At 53.6% G+C, this 14365-nt stretch overlaps 1 protein-coding gene across 1 annotated transcript in view; it reads right to left on the reverse strand.

Annotated features, from left to right (window-relative positions):
• Nucleotides 1-14365, reverse strand: part of HPCAL1 (hippocalcin like 1) — a 96829-nt gene that overhangs the window by 18465 nt on the left and 63999 nt on the right. The window contains exon 2 of the mRNA XM_069494457.1: nt 1385-1471. The gene's annotated coding sequence lies outside the window, so the exon portion shown is untranslated. The remainder of the gene's footprint in view (nt 1-1384; nt 1472-14365) is intronic.

Raw genomic sequence — 14365 nt, forward strand, 5'->3', positions numbered from 1 at the left:
CTCAGGGCCACGGGTATGCTCCTGCCACAGGCCCTTTGCACTGCCTGCTCTTCAGACACAAACACGCTCACTCCCTCGCCTCCCTCAGTCTTTGCTCAAGTCACATCCTAGTGAGGCCTTCCCTGGCTTCTCTACCCCAAACTGAAGCCCTGACACACATTGTTTTACCCCCCTTTCTGGCTTGGTTTCTCCTCTAAGTTATATATTATTGGGTTCATCGTCTGTCTTCCCTCACCTAGAACACAAGGTCCTTGGGGTCAGGCTTTATTCTGGTTTGTTCGCCATTGAAGACCAGAGCCTGGAAGCTTGTCCAGCCACGGCAGTGCTCAGCAAATACACATCGAGTGACCAAATGCAGGATAGCTTGGGGACGGGGAGGGGGGAAGCTGGGGGAGGCTGGGACCACGGTCTTAGCACGCAGGTGCTGCTTCTCCATCGCCAAGCGGGGGGAGAGAGGAGGGTCCTCCCCCCGCCATCACCTGCCCCACCACATCCACGGCCACGATGCGCACGTGTCAGAAAGGCCCTCCTGACCCCAGAGTCCCTCCGGTCTCAGTGGCGGTGGAGGCCGTTCTGGAGCACCTGCTGTGTGTGCACTGAAACACTCGGGGCCCCAGGACGGGGACACACAGGACCTCCTCCCGCCCCCTCGCCAGCCCCTCCACAGGCCCAGCATCGTGGCACGGCTGCTGGCCTGGGCCAGCTGCCTCTGTGCTTGGTGCTGACTGCGCCTTGGGCTGGGACGCCTGTATGCAGGTGACGTCCCAGTAACACAGAGCAGAGGTCACCCCCCACCAGCAGGGCTGGGGGGAGGAGACCAAGTGAGTAAAAGCAGCACCTTCAACGCGCAGCTGTGTCTGTTTTCTTGGGGGGGAAGGAGCCAAAGACCCACTTGTGACCCTGCACCCCAAGGCACAGGCCCCTGCCTGGGTGTCTCCTCCCAACCCGCAGACCACTTTGGCAGGGTGAGCAAGGGACAAGGCGGTGGGAAACTGGCCTCCCTCAGGAAGACGGAGGCAGGAACACCGCCCCACCCACAGGATGCAGACTTCCCCGGGCCGAGGGCGAGGCAGGGCCAGCCAGCGGGCAGAGAGCACACTGTCCTGGAATGCCGTGTGCCCGCTGGTGCCTGGCGGGAGAGCCACCACAGCCGGGGCCTGCGGGGACCACACATGGAGCCAGCCACTGGCATCTGCCCTCTGCACCGGGTACACTGACCTCGGGGCGCTGGGCGGGCTGCCCCCACTCCCAGTCTTCCCGGCTCTTCCCACTGACCTGGTGCGGCCCCCACACACGGGCTGGACCCCACAGCGCAGCGGAAGCCGCCCCCTTCCCCCTCGGTCCTTACCCGCCTCGGGCCAGTCGGCCTCCAGGAGTCACTTACCCGAGACCGAGCGGAGGCCAAGACGGAGCGGGTCAGAACCTCCAGGGACTGGTTCCACGTCCTTGACCAGGCCACTAGACCATGCCCCTGGAAGAGAGGACCGACAGGTCATGGGGGATGCGGACACCCCTGGCCCAGAGCCCGTCGCGTTTCCCTCTTGTTGCTGCCGCTGTGCTTGTCGGGGGGACCACGGCTCTCGCAAGCTCCACACTAAATACCGAAAACACCCGGCCCCGGCCCCCATCCAGCCATTACGGGCAGTGGCACATCCTCCCGGAAGGAGGGACGTCCCCAGCAACACTGACAGGGAAGCCCCCAGAGGAGACGCTGGCCCCCTCAGGTGGGGTCGCCAGTTATCACAAAGCCAGCTCGGAAGCTGAGTGTGGCCATGGCCTCTGCGGTCTGCAAACCCGGTTTGAATCCGACAGCATCGCTCCTCAGCTGACAGCAGCTCTGCAGGCCGCCACAGACACAGCCTGTGCCTCCACCCAGCGCTCTGTGCCCGGCGGGCTACGGACGGGTTCGGTGGGATCGTGCACACCCAGCCCCGGCCCGGGCCGGCCCCTTCAGGGTCCCTCCAACCCCCACAGCGCCCTTGTTTCTTGGCAGGCGCCCCCAGGGTGGCCCCTCACCATCCCGGCCCCCTCCTGGCCCAGCGCAGGGCACGCGTTAGTGCTCAAAAAAGGTCAGAAGGCATCACCTGACATTCAGTCACAAAACCACACGGTCACTGAGAAGGGAAACGCGGGCTGTCGTGTCCCAGGTGCCCGACCACTCCCCACCTTCACGCCTCCCACCAGCTCCGACACAGGCGTTCCAAACGCCCTCCGCGTGGGGCAGACTCAGACCTCCCCCGTCTCTGCCCACCCCACGCACAGACTGGCGACCACCTCTCTGTGAACCCGCAGCCTCCAGTACATGTGTATAATAGTAGTACCGTGGCTAACATCGCCATACAGCCACGCACAGCTAACAGCTTTCCATGCACGTGTTTGCATAATCCAATTTCATCCTCACTACGCCCTAGGCATAATTATTATCCCCATTTTACAGACAGGGAAAAAACTGAGGCTTGGAGAAGCTAATGACTTGCTCAAGGTCATTGTTCTTCCAAGGAGCAAAGCCAGGATGGAACCAGAGCAGTCTCTCCCCCTGAGAGCGAGTTTCTCTTCCTCGTCTACAGCACACTCCCCGGTTATTTTCTCCTGACATGCAGTTCTCTTCCTCCATAGCAACGATCATGTTTACACACACGCACTGCTCCGGGAAGCTTGTCCACCTGGATCGTGCCAGCGGGGCTCCCCTCGCTCCTACAGAATGGGGGGCTGTGTCCCCCAGACCCAACCCCAGCTGACGTGAGCACCACAAGGTCAGGCATGAGTCCACTTCATTTCCGTGCATCTGGTGCCTAGACCAGGGCCTGTATACAGCAGGCACTCAATCAGTAATCAATGTCTGACAAATGAATGCCCCAAAATGCATCACATGGACATTATCGGAAGCAAGGTGTACCTTGCTCAGAGTTAAAGTTCTACCCTGTTTCCCTAATATAGAATTTTATAGGCCAACTATGGAATGCAAACCCACTGCTGGAATTCAAGACCTGGAGGAGAAAAGTCATGCATCTTCCCACCGAAACTCTCGGGGAAGACCACTGTGCTTTCAGATAGTATCATATAGATAGATGTCATTTATACACACACACACACACACACACACACACGTAACAGACTATTTTTTAGGGAAGTTTTAGGGTCACAACAAAATTGAGTGGGAAGTACAGAAAGTTCCCATATACTCCACCCCCCAGCTTCCTCCATTATCAACATCCCCCACAAGAGTGGGACATTTGCTACAACTGATGAAGCTACATTGACGCATCACTCTCCCCCAAGGCCCACAGTTTACACTGGGGTTCACTCGTGGTGGTGCACCTTCCATACACACCGTGCAGATGGGACACTGGCCCAGGTCACACCTGGCTAAGTGGGACGTTGGATGCCCAAAACACAAATCCCCAAACCCATGCTCCGTCCTTTCCAGCTGCTCTTGTTAATGAAAGGGGCCTTTAAGAGGCCATGCAAGGAGGTAAGCAGGTACCATCTCAGGTCAGGGGGCCTCTGTGTTCCCCACGCCAGAGCAGGTGAACACCCCGTCTGCTGGCCCTCTCGGCAGGAACGCCCTCCCGCCACACTGCACCATTAGCGCCACGGGGCCTCTCCTGGCTGCAGGTCCATCACTGCCCAGCTACAGAGGCCACAGCATCTCCAGCCTTGTGGGGCAGCCCTGCATGACCACCATGCTCAGTGACCAGCTCCACAAAGGCACCTTCTATCTGTCTGTCCCACCGGCAGGTGCGCCAGCCCGTGGGGAGAGCGCTGGGTGGCGGGGAAGGCAGAGGGGAAGTTCTGGTCCAGGCTTGCCTCTGATGCTGAGTGACCTTGGCACACCCTGTGACCTCTGCCATTCTCAGTTTCCCCATCTGTGACAAAGCAGGAGGGCTGGATCCCCGCAGAGGAGGCCAGGCCAGCTCTGACACCAGGCTTCCTAGCAGGAGGAGGGTCCGCTGTTCCAGAGACCTTGAAGACGCTGGCTCCCAGGCTGCTTGGGAACACTCCATTAACTTGAATTGCAAATTTCCTCCTGGCTCTATCTCTAAGCCACAGGGGCTCCCTGGCCACCAGCTTTCCAGTGACAGATAAAGATTATAGTCATTGCTCGAGACAGAATCAAGTAGCAGAAGTCATTATGCAGAAATAATTATGTTGAGTTATGTCTGGCTGCTCCTGATTTCTGTCTAGCGATTGTCTTACAAATTGTCATGCCTCTTCCTCTCTAGAAGAGCAAAATGCAGAGGCCTGGGTGCTTGGGAGACAGGAGGTGGAGAAGGCAAAAGCCCTGGGAGGGGCACACTCACAAGCTGCCCAGCTGGGCCCCACATGGGGGCCTCCTTCAAGGCCCCTTTCATACCTCACTTTCTCGTGGGGCCCTTCCTGGCACTCTGTCTCCCCCAGCACCTTGTTCACATCAGGCCTAAGACCTCTCCCTCTTTGGTTTGGGTTCTCTGGCAAGCAACTTAGGCCATGCAGGTCTGACCCATTCTTGTGCTGCAGCTCCTAGCAAGGAGCTGGCCCAGAGCAGGGCCTCGGGAGAGCTGCAGGGAGAGGGCGGCAGGTACAGAGGGCTGTGTGGCCGCACTGTCTGGGCTCAAGGCCCAGCTGGACTATTTCCTAGTTGTGCAACCTTGACCTGCTATTTAACTTCTCCCTGCTCCCATTCCCCCATTTGAAAAATGGAGATGATAAACATACCACCTAGCTCATCAAGTTTTGTAAAGATTAAATGAGCTAACGCACAAAAAGTGCTTGGTACATAGAAAGAATTCAATAAATGTCAACTATGACTGAAAGAGCAGGGAGAGAGAGGCCTGTAAGAATCTAAGCCAACCAGAAAGACAAAAACTACCAAAACTCACTCAAGAAATAGGCAATTTGAAAGACCTTTAACAAGTGAAGAGATTGAATTAGTATGCAAAACATAAGCAAAACACTAGCCACAAAGAAAAGCCAGGCCAAAAGCCTTCATTGCTGAATTCTACAACATTTAAAGAACACCAATTCTTTACAAACTCCTCCAGAAAATAGAAGAGGTGAGTATACTTCCCAACTCACTCTGAAAGGTCAGTATTACCATGATACCAAAACCAGAGAAAGACTTCATAAGAGAACAAAATGACAGACCAATATCCTTCATGAATGTGAACACAAAAATCCTCAACAAAATAGTAGCACATCAAATGCAGCAACACATAAAAAGGATTATATACCATGACCAACTAGGATTTATGCCATGAATGAAGGGTTGGTTAACTATCTGAAAATCAGTTAATGTAACATATTATCAAAAAAATTAAAAAACAAAAGTTTCAGCATTTCAATAGATGCTGAAAAACCATTTAACAATATCCAACACACTTACATGATAAAAACACTAAAAAACTAGAAGAGAATTTCCTCAATCTGATAAAGGCTATCTACAAAAAACTCACTGCCAACATCATATTTAATGGTGAAAGACTGGATACTTTCCTCCTAAGATCAGGAATGAGACAAGGAGGCTTACTCTTGCCACTTGTATTCAAAATTGTACCGAAGGTTCTAATCAGGGCAATTAGGCAAGAAAAAGACATAAAATCACCCAGATTGGAAAGGAAGAAGTAAAACTATCTCAATTTGCTGATGACATGATCTTATACATAGCAAATCCTAAGGAATCCATTAAAAAACTATTAGAACTAAAAAGTATGTTCAGCAAGGTTGCTGGATACAAGACCAATATACAAAAATCCATTGTATTTCTATATACTTGCAATTCAAAAATGAAATTTAAAAAACCAAAGAATTAAATACTTACAAACAAATTTAACAAAAGAAGTGAAAAACTCATACTCTGGAAACTACAAAATATTGTTGAAAGAAATTAAGGACGATCTAAATAATTGGAAAAATATCCCATGTTCATTAATCAGACGAATTAAAATTGTTAAGATGGCAATATTCTTCAAACTGATCTGCAGATTTGATGCAATCCCCATAAGAATCTTAGTTTACTTCTTTGTGGAAATTGAAAATTTGATTTTAAATTTCTTATGGAATTGCAAAGGACCCAGAATAGCCAAAACAATCCTGAAAATGCAGAACAAAATTCCAATCTCAAAACTTAGTACAAAGCAATAATAATCAAGACAATGTTGTACTGACACAAAAATAAACATATAGATCAATGAAATAGAATTGAGAGCCCAGAAATAAACCCATATATCGATGGTTAACTGATTTCCAACAAGGGTGCCAAGACCATCCAATGGGAAATATCTTTTCAACAAATGGTACCGGGACAGCTGAATAGCCACAAGCAAAAGAGTGGATTTGGATCCTACCTCAGATCATATACAAAAATGAACTCAAAATGGATCAGAGACCTAACTGTAAGAGTTAAAAATACAGAACTCTTAAAAGAAAACACAGGGGTAAATCTTCATGACTTTGGATTTGTCAAAGGATTCTTATAACACCAAAGCCCAAACAACCAAAGAAAAGATAGATAAATTGAACTTCATCAAAATTATTAATATATTACAACTCAACAACAGAAAAACAAATAACTCCATTAAAAAACAGGCAAAGGCAGGGCGTGGTGGCTCATGCCTGTAATCCTAGCTCTCTTGGGAGGCTGAAGCGGGCGGATCGTTGGAGCTCAGGAGTTCAAGACCAGTCTGAGCAAGACCGAGACCCCGTCTCTACTAAAAATAGAAAGAAATTAGCTGGACAATTAAAAATATATAGAAAAAAATTAGCTGGGCATGGTGGTGCATGCCTGTAGTCCCAGGTACTCTGGAGGCTGAGGGAGAAGGATCGCTTGAGCCCAGGAGTTTGAGGTTGCTGTGAGTGGGGCTGACGCCACAGCACTCACTCTAGCCTGGGCAACAAAGCGAGACTCTGTTTCAAAAAAAAAAAAAAAAAACAGGCAAAGGATCCAAATAGATAATTCTCCAAAGAAGATATACAAGGAGCTGACAACACATGAAAAGACTAGTTAGTTATTAGGGAAATGCAAATTGGAAGCACAGTGGGATACCACTTTACACCCACGAAGATTTCTAGAATAAAAAGTCAGATCAATACATGTATTGTCAAGGTTCTGGTGAAACAGAACCCTCATATATATACTATTGGTGGAATGTAAAATGGTGCATCCACTATAGAAAACAGTCCGGCAGTTCCTCAAATCATTAACCATCCAGTTATCATATAACCCAGCAATTCCACTCCTAGGTATGCACCCAAGGGAAATGAAAACACATGTCCACATGAAAACTTGTACACAAATGTGTGTAGCAGCATTATTCATAATAGCCAGAAGGTGGAAACAACCCAACTGTCTGTCAATGGACAAAAGGATAAACAAAATATGGTCTACCCATACAATGCAACATCATCCAGCCATAAAAAGTGGAGAAATACTGACATATGCTACAACACAGATGAACCTTGAAAACATCATGGTAAGTGAGAGAAGCCAGACACAAAAGGACAAATGTATGATTCCATCTATGTAAAATGTCCAGGACAAGAAACGTATAGAGACAGAAAGTATAATAGATCAGTGGTTTCTTAGGGCCGGGGGACAAGGGGGTAGTAGTTAAAGGGTACGAGGTTTCCTTTGGGGGTGATGAAAATTTTCCAAAACGGACTGTGGTGCTGCTTGCACGTATGCGTGAGTGTGTGCTAAAAACCACTGAAGTGTATACTTCACACTGTATACTTTAAATGGGTAAACTGTATGGCAAGTGAATTACGTCTCCATAAAGCTGTTTTAAAAAAAGGATCTAAGTCAATGTCCTCCTAACCCTCTATACCAGAGGACAGGAGGGCAAAGAGCAGAGTCACAGGAGCAAGGGAACAAATCATAGGGTTTGCAAGCCCTGGAGCCAGGGGACATACAGGTGTCAGCACTGGTCACCCCTTACAGATGGGGAGGGATAAGCAGGCATCAACTTAGCTGACCGTGAGAACCTGGCAGCCTCAAATCTGAGGCGTGGCTCCAGGAAAGTGCATGGACGGAGCTATAAAACTGCCTGGGAGAAACCCAGGCACACTCCACACCATGCTGGGCGCCCAACATGTGTGTCAGGTGCAGGGACACCGTCCCCACCTGCCCAGTGGGGTACACTCAGATGTGTACCAGATGTCAGTGGGCAGTCAGACACAAGCTCTTGGGATCCCCCTGCATTCGAGGTGGTGACCGGTCCTCTGGGCTTGGAGCGGGAGCCCAGTCCTTCAGGAGGTATTCACAGTCCGTAAGGAGGCGCCGTGGAAGGATCTCTCAGCTCAATTCCAGAAGCAGCCCAGACTGTCACCCTGGGCCCTGCAGGTCATAGCCTAAGCAAGCAATGGCTCTAGGGCCGTTTATGGGGCCAGTCCCTCCCTTGATGGCCCAGCCCTTGAGTGCCCATCTTCCTCTTTGGCCAGTCCTCGGGAAAGGCAGCTAGAAGACTATCTTCCTTCCAGCACCCGACCCACTTCTCTCCCAGGCACAGGCTTCCGCGCTGGCTCTGAGGTCCGGGGAACCGGGACTGGCTTCTCCCGCCTGCTCACACCCAGGAGGTTGTGTGCTCAAGAGATGACAAATTATTTTAATATATTCTGAAATCCAACTGAGAAGCAAAGTCCCTTAGAGAAAAAAATATATAATGGGGTGTGAAGTCAAAGATGGATGGTTTTTGGATTATGACTATTTCAGAGGTGACTATGGTTTTTAAATGACTACTTTGGTCCCCGGGTAATAAGCGCAGTTGCTCAAAGAATACTGTTGCACAGACATTTCGCACAACAGCTCTTTGTGGAGGCATTTTCTCCCATCGCTCCGTTCAAGGAACTGAAGGACAGAGGAGACTATGTGTTCTGCAGGTGCCACCAGGGTGGGCTGCGGTCTGGGAGCAGCCTCGGAGCACACAGTGGAAGCCAAGACGTCCGGATGAGACCAGCAAGCTTCGCAAAGGGGTGACGCACTGGACAGACCACCCCCACGCCGTGTGGCCATGACCAATGCCCGGCACCAGGCCGCAGGGACCCCTGAGTTCCAGAGAATGTCCCATGTCTCACTGCAGCTCCTGATCCCACGTCCACAGCCGGTGCATTTGAGCTCCTGCCACATAATACAAGACCTACCGTCTAGGACTACTTTGAAAACCTGTTGGCCTGTCGACTGAAGGTGATCACGCACATGGCCCATGAACCAGAAATGCAGCTCTTTTATGTCCGCCCGACAGAAAGAAGGGCATATGTCCACCAAAAGGTATGTGCAGGAACACTCACAGCTGCGTGACTGGTGCTAAGCCCAACTGCAAACTTTCCAAAGTGAGATGGGTAAACACACTGTAGCACATTCACACAACAGGTACTGTAAAGCCATGGTCCCCAACCCCCAGGCTGTGGCCCGGTTCCGTGGCCTGTTAGGGCCACATATCACCACCCGAGCTCTACCTCCCCCGGCCCCCCACTCCCACCCCACCCCCATCCGTGAAAAATTGTCTTCCATGAACCTGGTCCCTGGTGCCAAAAAGGTTGGCGTTGGGGATGTGGGGTGCAAACCCTGCTTCTGGGTCAGGGCTTGGGGTGGGGAAAGGGTTTACTTATTTTAAGCACAATTGTTGTAGAAGAACTTTGAAAACCAAAGAGTGCTGCAAAAGTATAATGCGAGGCTCCGGGGAAAGGGAAATAAGAGCCCTGGACCTGGGGCAGCCGAGAGGTGAGACCTTGAGACCTGCGGGGCCTCTCCCGGCGGTGCGGTGGGGGAGGGACGGGGGCTCCCCGCGTTTCCTTGAGGCCGAACACTCGTCTGTTCACTCGTGACCCTCCACAGGCAGGAAAGAAAATAAAACGGCTCGTTGCCTATTAACAGAATTCTTGGAACCTGCCAAGCCCCAGCCACCGCCACCTCCCACCACGGCTCCCCGGATCCACCAACCCCTGGACCAGGGGCCAGAAAAGCCTGCTCTGTTGTTCTTCTCAGGCTGAGCCTGAGGCGCCTCCTGTTCCGGAAGGAGGAAGATAAAAGGAACCTTTGCCAAGTCGGAACAATGAGGCAGCCATAGGGGAAACACCGGAGAGCCCTGGGGACCCAGGGAACAAAACATCCAAGCCCAGCCCAGCACTTTCCACCCTGGGCAGCCCTCTGCCCACAGACGAGCCTGCTGCCCGCTGTCCGTCCTGGCCCGGCAGCCAGCCTCAGACTCTGCAGGGCGCCTCAGAGCCGCAGGCCGGAAGCCCCCGACTGTCTCTGGGGGCCAAGGCTCCTGCGCAGTCCTGCGAGGATGGGGAGGAGAAGCAGCCAGGCAGGGCCACCACAGGTCCTCCACCCGCAGGGCCACCGCATCTGCTGTGCACACAGACCTCCCCCTGCGGTTTCACTTGAGAGGAAAAAGGTTCAACTGCAAAGAAGAAAAAAAGAAAAAGAAAAACTACCCATTTTATCCAATCCTTTCATTTTATGGTTGAACAAACAGAGGCCCCAGGAGGAAAGAGTCTTACCCAAGATCAGAGCCAGGTGTGGCCAGGCAATACTCCTGCCCGTTTGCTGGGCAGACGTGCAAAGATTCAGGCAACTGAATAAGTGCCCCTTCCAGGTGCTCAGGCCACATGTCACTGTCACCTGTTATTTACCTGTCACATGAGCTGGGGCCACAGGCGTCCCTGAGCACCACTGTTAAACACTGTAAAAGTTTCATTCAGAATGACAGTGGAAGAGAGAGGGACCAGCAGGTACGCAGCCTGGAAAGCGCCATCAGTATTGCCTGCCCGCAGTACATTGCCAGCTGTCCCTGCCAAGGCTGTTCCCGGGCCCACCCTGGACGTGTCAGGGGCAGTAGGTGCTCAGAGCACAGCAGTGGTGTGTGGGGTCAGGGGTGTGACCCAAGCACTCGGCCAACGTGGAAGTGCACAGAGCACGTTGGGTCTGTTCTCTGATGTGTGGCCGCGTGGCCCCTGGCCCAGTCACCTCTCTTCTGGGACTGCTCCCTCCTCTGACAATGGGAATCCAACCCCTCCTCCGTGGGGCGGTGAGGACCCCGAGGGGATGCAGTCCCAGGGACGTGCACTCTGTAGGCTCACGGGCCTTAGCTCGAAATCTGAAGGTGGCATTAAGGATGCGCCCCCCCCCCCCCCCGCCGGGCACATTCACACACGTGCTCTCCCTCCGGCTCCTCACAGGCCCCCAGCAGGCGCTGACCGTCCCCCCATCTACAGATGAGAAACGGAGGTCAGAGACGCTGAGCCCCTTGTCCCAGGCCACACAGCCAGCCAGCTGCGAGCCAGGAGCTAGACCCGAGCCCACCTGGCCTGCGAGCCCTGCTCCTCCCCCCCCCACCCCTCCCACCAGCTGCCCACTGGCACCATGCCCTGCCCCGTGGGGATGCCAGACAGAAACCTTGCCCTCAGGAGCAATAAAGGAGTGAGGAAACCGGTACTAATTAAATATTTAAGTGTAATTAAGTGACGAAGTGCAAGGCAGTGCAACGGGTGGGCCTAGCGCACAAGGCAGGGTCTGTGGGGAGGTGGCAGGGGGCAGGTGGTGGGCAGAGGGGCCCGGCCAGGCTGTCCGCAGCATGGTCTCCTCATGCCAGGCTCCAGGTGCGCACCGTGACTGAAGCCTCTCGGAGTGCCCTTGGCCTGCAGACCCTTGCAGTTTGGCATTCGAGGTCCGGGACACCCACCTGAGGTCTCAGTCTCACCAAGTGGAGCAAATTAAAGATGCCGAAAATTCTGAGACTCTCCCACGCTCCCTTCCCCCATTCCCAGGGCCCCAAGGCACCTGTGAGGGCTGCCAATAACCTGTCTGGCTGAGCACTCAGGGTGGGGTCTTGTTCCCTGTGTCTCGAAGCCCCTGCATAGCACTGAGAGTAGCACAGACTCAATAAACATGAGACAAATGCACCAGTGAGCAGGCAGCTCGGGGCAGAGCCATGTTAGATGGGCTGGGGAGGAAGGACTGGGCCCATCTATGGAGGGCTTTGAATACTGGAGTTCAGGCCGCATTTGGCAATAGGGAGCCATGGTGGATTCTTGAGCAATGGTCTGAGAGGAGGATCAGCTTAGCAGCCTGGGCGGGATGGACGGCATGTGTCAAGATGTATGTCAGGGAGACCAGTGAGGTGGCAGGTGAGCAACCTAGGCTGAGGTGAAGCTGGCACATGTGAAAAACTGAGATTTTTCAAGGGTAACTGTGACCATATGCGGGTTTCAGCTTGTCACACACCAAAACTGGAAACAAGGGGTGCCTGTGAGGCAGACCTCCGCTGCGCTGTTGGTATTGAAATCCTAACTGCCAGTCGGCCCTGGAACCCAGGGCCAGCCCGTGCCCTGGGACCGTGCCTCCTGAGCAGGCCGAGGAGCGGGAAAGCAGTTTCCCCACCCAGAGTGGAGAAGCTCAGACCCCTGACACGCAGCCCACAAAGTGCGGCCTGGAAACAGGCGTCCAGGGCAGTGGGGGACGAAGCCAAGTTCTCCCAAAGCCACTTAATCAGCAGCTACAGAACGCGCGGCAGCCGGGCTGCAGGATCTGTGATGCAGGAATAAGTCATCTGAAAACAGAAATAAATTATTCATCCCCCACAAATGAGCAGCCCCTGGGTTCCCACAGCAGCCGCCGCACCACAAACACCCAAAAGGCTCTCAGAATCGCATTAGTGACACCGCTCGGCCACGCAGACACCAGATTCTGCCATGGCGCAAGTAGACAGCTCACCGTGCTCTGCCCACACGGCTTTCCATTCTGCATCCGCGAGTGAAATCGGCCTCGTACATCAAATGGAAAATCACAGCCCAGCCTGGCCTCCGAGAGACGTGGGCTCTTGTGCGGAAAGTGCTTGTACCAAGGAACTCGATTCACCCACAGCCGCCCAAGCACTCCTGCCTCCCTGCCGGGGAACCAAGCCTGCAGCCGGTCTTGCGACGATGCAGATTCCTGCGCGCTGCCGCACACCCCTGGGTGTCAGCCTGGGACGCCCCAATCCTCACAAGTCCCTGGAGCGCTCGGGCCAGGGGCCCCCTCCCCGGGTGCAATCAAACCTGGCCGGCCCCAGCCTGGTACCACTGGGCGGCCCTAGGTCAGGTTCTCAGCCCAGGGGCTCAGACAGGCTATTGTGACGATGACAGGCACCCTTGCCAAGGAGTGTACACACACACACACAAACACACACACACACACTCACACACGAGCACTCAGCAAAGGCCACTCACAGCAGAGGCGTCCCGTCACCTCTGTCTCTGTTACATTTTTGATTCCAGTCTGCCCAGCTCATTTCACAATTGGAAAGAAAGGTCTTGAGGCTCTTTCCAAGTGCCAAGCTCTGGCCACCATCACGCTATTTCCCCTGCTGGGACAATCCCTAACTCCCCAGTGACCTGCTCTTCCCTCAGACCCCGATCAGGGTCCCTTCCCAGAGAAGCCCCCAAACTCCCGCCGCTGGCTTTTACGCTGCTGTGCGGCTCCCTTCACGGCGCTCTGACTGCATTTCATAGCGTCTCTGGGACTTGCTGGTTACTGTCTGTGACCCCACAGGGCAGGGACCGTGAGGGGAAGGCGCTGTGCCCCCGTGCCCGGCACACCACCTGGCACCCAGCAAGCACCACTGTGGAGGGAAGTGGTGAGCGTTTGAGGGACAGGCCACCCGCAGAGGGGCCGGGCTGCCCCAGCTCCCCCGGGCTGGGTGTCGGAAATCCTCTCCGTACACTCTCCCACGTGGATGACGAGGGGCTTTTGTCCCTCGGTCCTGTGCTTCCATGAGGGGTCTTTTACAAGAACAACACAGGCAGCCTCCCATCCCATGCCCTATGGGGGGAGTGGCTTATCCCGCACGACTGAAGAAGGAAATGACCATCCAGCTGGGTCCCCTCCTCCCTCGCCCTGCCCTTGGGGACAGAGGTCTGTGGCGGTCCTGCTGCCAGCCAGGATTGGAAGCTTAGTTTAAAGGGTGACGGCAAGTACCAAGAAGCTGGCTCTGGCCCTAGAGCAGGTGTGCCAACCCAGAGCTACCAGCAGAAGGCGTGCATATACGTATGTGCACACACATGTGTACACAGACACATGCATGTAATCTAGTGGCTCCCAACTGGAGCGACTTGGCCTCCTTGGAGACATCTAGCAATGTCTGGACACATTTTTGGTTATTACAACTGGGAGTGGGGGGGCATGTCTATTGGCCTCTAATGGGTAGAGGCCAAGGATGCTGCTGAACGCCCTGCAGTGCACAGGGCACTGCCAGGGCTAGGACACCCCGACATAAATACATTCCCCTGTTGCTCACCTCTTGGATTGACTTTTCAACCAGCTACAGTGGCAAAGGGCGCGCGGACGGAACATGCCTGGTCCCCAGAGGAAGGCCCCGAGGTGCTGCTGGCCGTGCAGTGCTGCCCTGCACAT

This window comes from Eulemur rufifrons, chromosome 19, assembly GCF_041146395.1.
Source record: "Eulemur rufifrons isolate Redbay chromosome 19, OSU_ERuf_1, whole genome shotgun sequence".
NCBI classification, from domain to species: Eukaryota; Metazoa; Chordata; class Mammalia; order Primates; family Lemuridae; genus Eulemur; species Eulemur rufifrons.